This window comes from Polistes dominula, unplaced genomic scaffold (assembly GCF_049000335.1).
Source record: "Polistes dominula isolate Pdom_NZ unplaced genomic scaffold, Pdom_raw_medaka contig_280, whole genome shotgun sequence".
Lineage (NCBI taxonomy): Eukaryota > Metazoa > Arthropoda > Insecta > Hymenoptera > Vespidae > Polistes > Polistes dominula.
In genome coordinates this window covers 313258-326027 of record NW_028300993.1, presented here as the reverse complement: position 1 = coordinate 326027, position 12770 = coordinate 313258, and positions in this window count along the sequence as shown.

The following is a 12770-nucleotide window of genomic DNA, read 5'->3' as shown; positions in this document are numbered from 1 at the left end:
TTAAATTTTATTTTTTTAAAAATATTATTCAATTCTTAATTATTAGCCATCCTTTACACTAAATCTATTATTTATTATTATGCACTATTTATTGTATTTAAATTAATCAAATATATATACATATATATAATATATATGAGTAAAATATATTTAACACAATATTTACACTTTATTTTTTTATTACCTATATTATTTTCCTATTAATATATATATTAAAAATAAAAAACCTAACCTATATATAATATAATCTTTAATATGTATATTAAAATATAACCTATATTATAACTTTTAATAATATATACTGAACACCGTATAATAATTATATATATATATGTAAGTCTTATATATATGAAAGATATTCAGAGACAAAAATCAGTACACATGAAAGTTTAATGATGAATATCTTTTGAACGTTTAATTTAATCGCCAAAACATAAGACACCATTTTTATAGAGTAGTTAATTTCCTACAAAAATTTGTATTGTGCACTTTTTAATAGGCATTTATTGTCGAGTTATAAAATTCATAAGCAAAAATGAGATTTGTCTACAAATCATCAAATTTAAATCTTAAATATCATTCAAATGGTGAGGTTTACGGAAAAAATATAAGATACCTTTTTTGTAGAGCAGTAAATTTCCTACAAAATTCTTTCAAAACATTTTTCTGTACAATCAATAAATAATGAGGTATGAATTTTAATCTATTATACTGAGAAAAAAATAAAAAACTGCGATGCGGAGGATCTTCCTATTAAAATTAAGAGCTCATATTGGGTGAGAATTATTTTAAGGTGTCTAGGAACCCATTTTTGCGTGGCACTTGTAAAAAAAAAAAAAATAATTGATTGTTTTGACCCACCCTAATATATATATATATTATTTTATATATATTAAATTGATTTAAAACCAAGTTGAGTGTTTGGGAAAAAAACAAGCAAAAAAAATATCATGTATGCAGATCACACGTGTTAAAAGTAAAACCTTTAAAAAACTAAGTTTCGAGAGAATGAGACGAATGCACAGTTTCAAGAATAAGTTAATTGTAGGATTTATTTATTATAATATTGTTACCATAAACATATATCAAAAGGCGCCGATATGATCTTGGGATGGGGGTAGCTAACAAAAACTATCACTTTCAAATTGTATCAATTAAAATACAATGCCGAATGTGTTCGGTAGCCATACATAGAATAAGAAATTGTAGAATGTTTGGTAGATTAGAAAGATAAGTTATCTATACCTAAGTAAATATAATATATCCCTTATTGTAACTCAGGTAGATGATAGTCTTTTTGTGAATTAAAGAAATCTTTATGGGTTAGCATATAAAAGTATTTTTTCCTTTATTCCGTATTAAATTCCTTTAGATGCTTAAAAAAAAACAGAACAATTTTGGTTGTATTTTTTTCGTTTCATCAGGTTTTGAAATCAACGATTTTAAAATCTATTTTTCATTTTCGTTGTTTTATTTTATAATTTTTAAAATTTTTAAAAATTGTTTTTTCTATATTTTTAAATAAAGTTATATTATTGTATTTTTATTGGAAATATAATAGCAAATAAGGTTTATTTGTTTGTGTTAAGGTTTATTAGTTTCTTCTATTTAGAAAGTTTTCTATTTTATTAAAAAATTAGTATAAATTTCCTAAATACGCAAACATTATGTAGGGAAAACACTTATTCTGTATCCGACTAAGGATATCTGATTTCCTGCGTTGCCGGTACCGCTTAATTATATAGAAAAAACACCTTTTTTTAAACAAATTAATTAGTTACAATCCGTTAGTTACAATCGACATGCAATAACATACACTTACACACTTATCGTATCGTCACTCGCTATATACTTTTCCCTCAAACACCCTCTAAGTCGCACGTATTCTCTCGCTCAAAAACACTTTATTTATCGCTTAATCATACCACTTTAATTGCACGTCTCGCTCTGATCTCTCTCTCCCTCGAAATAGAAAAAGACCGTGAAATCGGGTTTTTGGCCTATACGGCTGAAACTATATGGAAATAATAAAAAAAATGAGTAAAAACTGTGGGCAAAGTAAAAAAGTTCTCAACCCCCGGGAAGGGAGTGAAAAAATTAAAAACTACCCCGAAATACGATTTTTGAATTATATTTTGAAAATATCAAAAAAAGTTTCAAATAAAAGTTGTAGAGCATAAAATTTTAGGCCTATCTTTTTCGGACAATTTTTCCCCTAAAACGCACCCTTTCACCCTTACAACGGTTCACAATACTAAAAAAATGAAAATTTAATAAAAAATATAAAAACTGTACTTTGAAAAATTTTTTTTTTTTTAATTATCTTTAAAAAATTACAAAGAACAATCGTAGGGAAACAAAAAATTTTTTTGTTATCCCTTCTATTAAAAATCAAGGGGTGAAAACGGTTTTTGCTCGATATTTCACTTAAAACGGGTTATTTAAAGAAATTTTCTTTTTCATAAAAATTTTTAATTTATCTTTTAAATTTTGGTGATGGATTTATATTTATAGATATTTACCTGCAGGTAATATCCCTATTTAAAGACAGGTAATTTGTACATTAGTCGTACGCCTTTGTAGTAAGAAACAGAAAAAGAAGTTATCTTGCTCTTACTCATTGTGACATAGGTCGTCATTGCACGCATGCGCAAACTCTTAGCTTACATGCGTGCAAGAAAGATAGACAATCTATTGTTGACTTCGTCTCAATGAAAACCGTATACCGCGACAAAACACTTTTTCTTATAGCTCAAGAGTCTCGCGCGCATCTATGACAGCATGATAGATTTTTGAAAATATCTCAAAAATTAAGCGAGATAAAGCGATTTTTTATTTATTATGTTTTGTAGACAATTTTATTTGTTACAAAAAAGGTCTTGTACTAAGATATTTTATCTCCCTTTCTTTTCGAGATATATTAAAAAAATATGATTATTCTCTTACCTGATACTTTTTATTAAGCTTCACCACTGACAAGGACAGCGCAAGGTCTTGCCCTCTCGGATTTTGTTCAAATTTTGCAGGATGATAGATTTTGCTTACCTGTTTACGAATATATATGGTTATAGGGGCCACTACTCAATAATTTTTGAGATATTTGCAATTAAAAATGCTTATGATGCTATGTAGTGTTTAAATTTAGTTCTGAAGTAAGCAATGGCATGTAATAGGTTTAATGTAATGACAACCGTTCGGCGATCCGTTCCGATAGAGGCACCGAGTCTTTTAGGGTTTTAATCTTGGCAGGTTAAGTTTTTTTTTCTATTTTTATATGTAAAGATACATAATAGAATTTAAATAAGTGGAAAATGAGATGTCCTAAATGACTAGAAACCTTATAGGAGATTTATTTTTCATTAAAATTTGTATATGTTTTCAATTCTCACCATTTTCAAAATAATGCTTCGTAAAATAAATGCTTCGAAGTATGCAGTCGCACACTAACACACACATTTACCACTAGGAGCGATAACTAAGAAGCAGAGCATAAAGAGGAGGCCGAGAATAGAAAAAACTATATAGCTATATTCTGTCTCATTCTCTCGCAGGCCTAATCTTATATGTTTGTCTCTTTTTCTCTTCTTAATAAATATCGTGGCCGTTACATCACCGTCTGCTGCTCCGTTGCTTAGCCGCCTACTGCTCCGTTGCATCGCCGCTTGCCGCCGCGTTTCACTTATTTCAAATCACTCCCTATTCTAAACAAGTTTTCACTTCAAAGAAAGTTTTATTTTTGCAAATTAAATAATACATTAATATTAATATTTTTGTTTTATCACAAAAATTTAGTAATCTTCTATGGTATGGTATCTCTCGAAACATGTTGGTACATGTAATGCAACTTTACACTTTTTACATTTCCACGATGTCTCCCTGCGTTGTTTATGCTTTGTGCAAACTACACATCTTCGTTTTTGGTGTTGGCTCGACGGCGTTGGATTTATATGTTTGGGAAAATTATTCAAATGTTGAGCCTGTGATCTTTGTGGTAAATCTCCATTTGACAACCGTCTTTTACGGTTGTAGTTCGGTAATAGTGTATTTTTCAATAATAATTCGGATATTTTAACCCTATATTCTGCGTGTTCCTTTCTTTTTTTAATATTTATTTTGTTTTGCAAAATGTAAGAGTTAAATAAAGCCATGTCAAACAAGTAGAAGAAAATTTTGCGATATTCCTTCTTACGCCTTTTCATCAGAGGGAAACACGCTATTATTTGATCTTGTCGATAAATTCCTATCATCCCTTTGTTGTATTTGTATTACACACATTTTTCCAACATGGAGTCCTTTAGCGATTATTATGTGCTATGATGAGGAGGATAAGGGGTTAAATTAAGAGGACACGTCACCCAAAAAATCGATTTTTTTTTCGATTTTCTGAAAGAATATTATATCAAAAATATTCTCTCAATTTTTCGTTAAAGATATGCGCATTATTTACAAAACTGTACTAGTTTAAGCGAAGCGCGCCGTAGCGCGGCCAGAACAGGTATACGAGCAGCTGCGTATACAGGTATACAAGCTGTACGATCCAAAAGGATCATACGGTAACTAGCAGTATTCAAAATTCGCGCGCATCCACCTCCATCGATTAAAGGTCTAGATCGATACTCATGGTGAGCATCGATCAACTACTAGTAACTACCGAAGCGCCCCTCTAGTCACCCCCACCTCTCGCCACCCCACTTATTACACCCAGACCGTACGCCCTGCGGGGCCAGTACAAAAGAACATTCTTCCAGTCCATTATAGAAAGCCTGTGAATACATATCGAAATCAAAGGAGTTAAGTTAAGTTAGTTAAGGAACGTAAGCGAAGCGAGCGAGAGGTGAGATCTTTCCATTATATACATTTTATATCGACGGTATTTTCCCGCGTGGTAATACCACGTGGTGGACTCTCATTTTTATAATTAAACAGCATCCAGGGTTTTTATGCCGCAAGGCTTTTCCCTGACGAGCCAATAAAAAAAGGCATTGTTTCTTTGTTTGGCTCAATCACGTGTTTTATTTTACACCTTAACCTAATCCATTATTCTCCACTTCATAGCATACAATTAATGATCAGAGGAATTTTCATTGAAGAATCTTTTGGTCAGAACATTCTGGTGCAATCCTGTAAGGTGCGAGTTCCCGACTTCTGATTTACGAAGCAGTGAATAGACTATCACCACACCGGGCAAACCGATTAGAGAACAACGAAGTCGAGGGAGTCCGCCATCTTGTGAACATCTACACCGTTCAGCGGAGGCAGCATCACGAAAAATCTAGAAGCGAGATAAGTAGTTTTAATTACCCGTGCGTACGCCTATGCGTACACACCCTCATTTACTAATATATATCTCAAGGGAAATTGCGTCTTCGAACCCCGTAGAAGTTCGCAATTTCTTATATATCTATGCATTACGCTCATTTTCTCTGTAAAATTCACATCTCAATATCGAAAAGACTTATAGAACTTAATTTCTAAATTTGAACGGATACACGATATGTTCGTATATGATCGAATGTTATTCTCCATCTCGGAAAACGCTTTATTCTCGTACAAAGAACGATAAGATTTCGGCGGCTTCACCGCCACGCCACCTTCCTTTATTTGAACGGTCGACTAGAACGAAGACGCCGTGACGTCATCGCCGGACATCCCATCTATCGGCATATAGCTAGCGACAATCGTATACCCCCTCCAACGGCCTCTTATACTATACATAGGTATACCCCCTCCAACGATCTAGCTTCAGGGTTGCGTCAGGGTTGCGTCAGGGTGCGGCGCAAAAATCAGAGGCTATGGTCTTCCCCGCCTCTGCCCTCCGTAGACGCAGAGGTGCTGCCCCTCTTGAAGTTCGAATAGGGGGATCATCTATCCCAGTGGGATTTAAGGTTAAATATCTTGGGGTATTGTTACACTCGGATCTAACATTTAGGCCCCACTTCGAATCCTTGATCCCAAGGATTGATAAAACCTTTCGGGCCATCCAAAGGATCCTCCCGAATTTACATGGACCAAGGGAGAAGAGGCGGCGCCTCTATAGTGGGGTAGTTCATTCGATGCTCCTTTATGGAGCCCCAGTATGGTGGCGCACAGTGGTGGAGGACCAGAAGGTGAAGAGGGCTGTCCGGGCTGTGCAGCGCAGGATTGCTATCCGGGTGTGCTGCGCATACAGGACGGTCTCCTTCCACGCGGCCATGATGGTTGCGGGGATTATCCCCCTCGACCATTTGGCTCCTCGACTGGCGGAATCCTATGACGTCCTTAGGAGTCTGGAGGGACCCGTCCTTCCAGGCACTAGGGCCAGGCTGGGGGTTCTTGCCAGGCGTGGTGCAATTGCGGCGTGGAGGGAAGAAGAAATTGGGCTGCTGGATTCCCCAGGCTCAACGGGAGTACGTGTAAGGGAGGCACTGGCCGATAGGTTGGCTGAGTGGGTCGAGAGGCCACACTCTATTGAGTCGACCTTTCGCACCACACAGCTGATGACCGGTCATGGATGCTTCTCGGCATACGTGCACTGGATTGGGAGGAGAGAGTCCACGCAGTGCTTCCACTGCGAGGCACCGTGCGACGATGTGGAGCACACACTGCTCGACTGCCCGGCATGGGGTGACGCCAGAGACAATCTGGTCGCTGCAGTAGGAGCGGGAAGGCCCACACTCCCTGAAATAATCAGGGCCTCCCTGGATACTCCGGGAGGGTGGTCCGCCTTCCAATCCTTCGCGGAATGCGTCATGAAGACGAAGGAGGGAGAAGAGAGAAGGAGAGAAAGGAGTAGAGTGCCTGGGAGGACGCATGCGGAGCCGCAGGAGAGAATGCCTCCAAGGCGGCCGCCGCGGGCGAGGCTTCGGCCAACCCCGGCAGCGCCTGGCTTAGCCTAGCGCGCTGCCACACTCCCATCGCTTGGTGATCATGACTTAACTCCAGGGAAGATCCCCGTGGAGTAACTACTAAATATGACGATTCTTTGGTACATTAGTACCAGCTGACTAGAGATCGGGGAAATACCGCCCCAGATCGTACGGGGTGGACGTAGGGCAAAGTAATCTGCAAAAGTGGAGTTTCTGCCTGTCCACACCCAACTGGTGCAAGTAATCAGGAGGTTTTTTAGTCGGTAGGCGATGTTTTTTACATCGAATCCGACACTCCCCTGGGTACCGGGCCCAGGGAGTCTTTGGAAGATTTTTCCTCTTGACGAAAAAAAAAAAAAAAAAAAAAAAAGGGTTGCGTCAGGGTTGCGCAAGAAACCCATTCCTTTCTCCGCGGCCTCTTCCTCGCGTTAAGGAGAACGCACCTTAACGCGCCTAATAACTTAGGGAAGGAAATTCCCAAAATACAAAGACTAGCAGAGCGGGAGAATTTGAAAAGGCCGCGCAAAGCTATTCTCATTGGCTCAACCATTAATAAAAAAAGGGAATAGTGAAAGCAGGCACATGTGAGATGTGTAGCTGAATTGGTACTTGTTATATGTATATCACTATAGTTAAAATATTGAAAGCAGGTACATTTTAGATGTATAGCTGAGTTGATACATTTTAGATGTATAACACTGTATTTAAACTTTTAAAGGCAGGTACATTTTAGATGTATAGCTGTTTAAATATAGAAGAATGATAATAATAAAAGTTAGAATCGATTCATAAGCATGTTTGAAACTTGGTTTGAACAAAACTAAAAGGTGCACCAAATTAATTAAATACGTATTTTTTTAGCAAAACTGGGTCAATTAGTTGATTTGTAGAGAGCCTTGCTACAGGAAGTTGGTAGTCAAAGCCAAGTTGCACAGCTCACTGCAGAAGAACATGGTTTCTTGCTTAAAGATGACAGTGATAACTGCAGGTCAGTAGATATGGACCAGATGAACACTGAAGAACAAAGTTTGATTCTGTCATTACTATCAGACGCACAAGGTAATACGGTCAGAGTGGATGTTGGTCGAAGCCAGCATGACTCAAGCAGGTCGTTACAAAATGATTCGTCATTAGAGGTGTCTGATAAAGAATTAAGAGGTTCGCAAGCAACAAATGTAATAATGGAGGTCTCAAAGACATTAGTCCAGTAGCATCAAGTAAGTCCTTAGTTTTAAATGTGTTGTACTAAAATTAAAAAAACCTTGTCCTTTTTGGAATGGGATTTTACTGATTAGTGAGAAAACTAATTATGTGTAACGCTTCCTCATGCGTTTTAAGGCATGATGTATACTTAGTCTCACGGATCAGGTAAAATCGTTATTTGAAAGCCATGGTATAATGTAATAGGGTGTAGATCAAACAGAATGTTTGATATAGACAGTATTATTGAGATATCTAATTTTTGCGCAATATTTAGTTTCCCAACAGAAAGACAGAGGAGATAGTACAGCGAAGGCGTTGGTAAGTGCGGTTGCCCCTGCACAAAACCCCGAGAGTACCTCAAATGCGGTTGACAATGCAGAAGTCAATGCTATGAGAAATCTGATTGAGATCCAAAGGGAAACCATTACAGCTCTTCGAGAGAAAATTGAGAGGCTAGAAAAGGTATTCAAAGAGATCATTGAAATACCCAAGAAGGAATACGATGCTCTTATTAATCAAGTAGAAGGTTTGAAAATTCGGTTGGCCGAAAGTCGGAAAAGGGCTGAAGAATTTGAACGAAAGTATCTACGGTCTAAGGAGCAAATAGCCGAAATAAAGCAAACTCAGAATAAGCGCACTGTTGTTACGGTTGAAGAGCCTCCTTCGGAGTTATCTGATTCAGTCTCGACAGATCAACAGTTTTCTGTTGGAAGTAGCAGTACAGCTACTCAAGATAATGGTCGTGATAGGGTTTCTGGTGCTCCGATAAGTATTGTTCATACTCACGGAAAACCAGTGAAAATAAACGAAGTTAACCTTGGTACAGCGATTAGAAATGAGATTTTGAAAGTACTTAATAGTGAAGCAATAGATAGTTTAACTTTGCAAAGGTCCGGTCCGAACTCAGGTTCAGAATCGAGTAATTTTTTGAGTAATGAATCACACTCTGGTGAAGCAATAAATTCTAGCAATCAAAACACTGCTCAGACTGGATGTCATGACAATAATAGTCGGAATTCAGCCCCGGTGATTAGTCTTCAAATGTTCAATCCTGATCATAGCATACCCCGAGTATACAAACTCTGCCAGAAAACCAAATTTGATGACTTTCTTGATGATCTTAGATCGAAATTAAGTGCAAATGATATATTGTACGTTATCGACAGCAGCTTTAAGCCTATCATGGATAAAAATAATAATGTGAAACAGTTAGACATTTTTAAAGTAAGAGTTACAATAAGAAACAGAGTCGATAAATTTTATTTTGATCAAGTGAGAAACATTGAAAGTCCGCTGGAGATCCCTGCTAAATTAAATGACTTAAAGGCTCTTGAAAGCACCGTATCGACGTGTTCTGTCCCTCTCTAAAAGGCTGTATACCATGTACGATCCGAAAGGATCGTACGGTGATTAGCGGTATCCGAAATTCGCGCGCGTCCGCTTCCATCGATTGGGATTCTGGATCGATACTCATTGCGAGCATCGATCAACTATTAGTAACTATCGAAGCGTTTCTCTAGCTACCCCAACCTCTCGCATTCCACCTTCTCATAGCCCTAGTACGTACGTCATGCTGGGCCAGTACAAAGGGGGCATTCTTGCTATTCTTCTCCGGACGCCTACGACTACACATCTTGAGGGATTATAAAGGCTTTAAGAATTCACAAAGGACAATGAAGAGAATATTCTAATCTTCAAGACTCGTGAAAGTGAGCCCATTCTACATCACAATCCTTAAGGTTGTGATCGCTATATTTGAGGAGTGCAAAAGGTGAGATCTTTCCAATAAACATATATTTCACATCAACGGTATTTTCCCTCGTGGTAACACCACGTGGTGCATTTTCATTGTATAATTAAGTAACATCCAGGGTTTTTATGCCGCAAGGCTTTTCCCTGACGAGCCAATAAAAAAGGCATTGTTTCTTTGGTTGGCTCAATAACGTGTTTTATTTTACACCTTAACCTAACCCTTTATTCTCCACTTCATAGCATAAACAAATTGTCAGAGGACTTTTAGTTGAGGAATTTCGGCCATAACATTTTAGTGCAATCCTGTAAGGTGCGAATTCCCGACTTTTGATTTACGAAGCAGCGAGTAGACTACCACCACACCGAGCAAACCAATTAGAGAACAACGAAGTCGAGGGAGTCCGCCATCTTGTGAACATCTACACCGTTCAGCGGAGACAGTACCACAAAGGATTTAGAAGCGAGATAAGTAGTTTTATATACCCGTGCGTACGCCTATGCGTACACACCTTTATTTACTAATATATATTTCAAGGGAAATTGTGTCTTCGAACCCCGTAGAAGTTCGCAATTTCTTATATATCTATGCATTACGCTCATTTTTTCTGTAAAATTCACACCTCAATATCGAAAAGACTTATAGAACTTAATTTCTAAATTTGAACGGATACATTATATACAATCGAATGTTATTCTCCATCTCGGAAAACGCTTTATTCTCGTCCAGAGAACGATAAGATTTTCGGCGGCTTCACCGCCACGCCACCTTCCTTTACTTGAACGGTCGACTAGAACGAAGACGCCGTGACGTCATCGCCGGACATCCCATCTATCGGCATATAGCTAGCGACAATCGTATACCCCCTCCAACGGCCTCTTATACTATACATAGGTATACCCCCTCCAACGATCTAGCTTCAGGGCCGCACCACGCGATCGAGAACCCAACGCGCGGTCATTCATTCATATAAAGGGGATTTTTATATATTACCGTAAATTAATTTGAGTGGATTTCGAAAAGTAGAATAATTAATAACGGTTCGTAATGGCATTGCAAAACAGCTCGAACAGCTCGAACAAAAACGGCTAGTTTTAGAATCGGGTTTAACACACGTCGAAAATCTAATCCAAGAAGGAAATTTAAGTAAACAGGAAATAAGAAAGCGTTACGAACGACTTACTCAGCTAGTAGAGAAATACGAGACCTTGTATGAAAAGTGCGTTACTGCTATCAACGAAGCAGGAGGAGTCGATAGTTTAACTCCAATCATAGAGAGATATTGCGCGATCGGAGACAAACTTCATTCAAACGATACCGCCACAGTTAACAACCCGAATAACGCTGACGAAAGCAACGATATCACGAAAACCCGCGATCAACAAATACCATTACGGCGCATTGAGATCCCGCAATTCGACGGGAATATAGGGAAATGGATCCTATTTAAATCTAGCTTTTTAACCCTCGTAGACACGCGTAGTGATATATCGGATTTAGAAAAACACGTATACCTTCGCGACTCCCTTCGCGGCGAAGCCCTTCAAACAATCGAACATTATCAATTAACTGGGGAAAAATATAAGGACGCGTGGGGAGCTTTACTGAAGGCGTTCGATGTACCACGGATACTATTAGCTCGGGTAATCGACGCGTTAATCGACATACCCCGACCGAAGGCCGGATCAGCAAAGGACGTAACTGCATTCTTGAACGAACTGCGTTCTCACATCTCCACACTCAAGACATTTAATGTAAGTTCGGTGGTCTGGCCAGTACGCCTCGCTGAACGCGCGTTACCCCCCGAAATGCCACAAGAATGGAATAAACAGATAGATTCCGACGAATATCCGACTATCGAGCAATTCTTTAATTTTTTAACCCGATATGCGCGCGCGTGTGCTCCGCTGGAGACGTCATCAACATCCGCGAACCTCGAGCCCCACGCGAAACGTGGATATCCCGAGAAGATGAATTTACGACCACGAAAACGACAGGACACACGTCCGACACGCACATTTCTTACTCGTACCGTGATGAAGTGTATTCTTTGTAGACGAGCTGACCACCCTTTATATCGCTGCCCTCGATACAATAACATGACGGAACAAAATAGATTGACAGTGGTCAAACGTCATAGATTATGTCAGAATTGCTTACAGACGCATCGAGGTCCATGCAACGCTTCCCATTGCCAAATCTGTAAACGACCCCATCATACATCACGACATAGGAACACTAGCCAACGGAAGGCCGCGATACAGAAGACCACGACCTCCGCGAAGCAGGAGACCGCGTCAACATCCCAAACTGAACCCACCCCCACGTGACTCACTCCGATCTTTAATAGCAACGCGCGCGGTGTACCGAATCAACTCCTTATGAGCGCGATGTGCCGCGTAAGAAGGAAAGGCGGAACTTTCAGACTATGTCGGGCGCTATTAGATACGTGTGCCGCCGCACACTTCATCACCGAGAAAGTCGCGAGAGACCTACGTTTGCCGGTCAAACCATATTCGATCCCTATTCACGCTATCAACGACACCACAACTCAAACGGCGGGCGTTATCGAGATAAACATTCGATCACTAGATAACAAATATAGTCGAAACCTTTCACTACTTATCGTTCCAAAGATGGCTGATCAGGTGCCCAGCGAAATTTTCCCGCGAGAACTCATTAAAAGCCCGTCCGATCGAAAACTGACAGATCCTCAGTTCCATTTACCACGACCGGTCGATATCTTGATAGGCTCTGGAGCAACATTAGCGCTCATGACAATAGGACAAGTTTCTTTATCACCAGGATGCGGCGATCTAATACTCCAGAAAACACTATTAGGTTGGGTAGTCGCCGGGGGAATCGAATCTAACGATCATAAGAGAAATCATACGTTTTTTGCGACAACCGAATTGAAGGAACAATTAGAAAAATTTTGGTTATTGGAGGAAGCGAATATAACGCGATCGGAG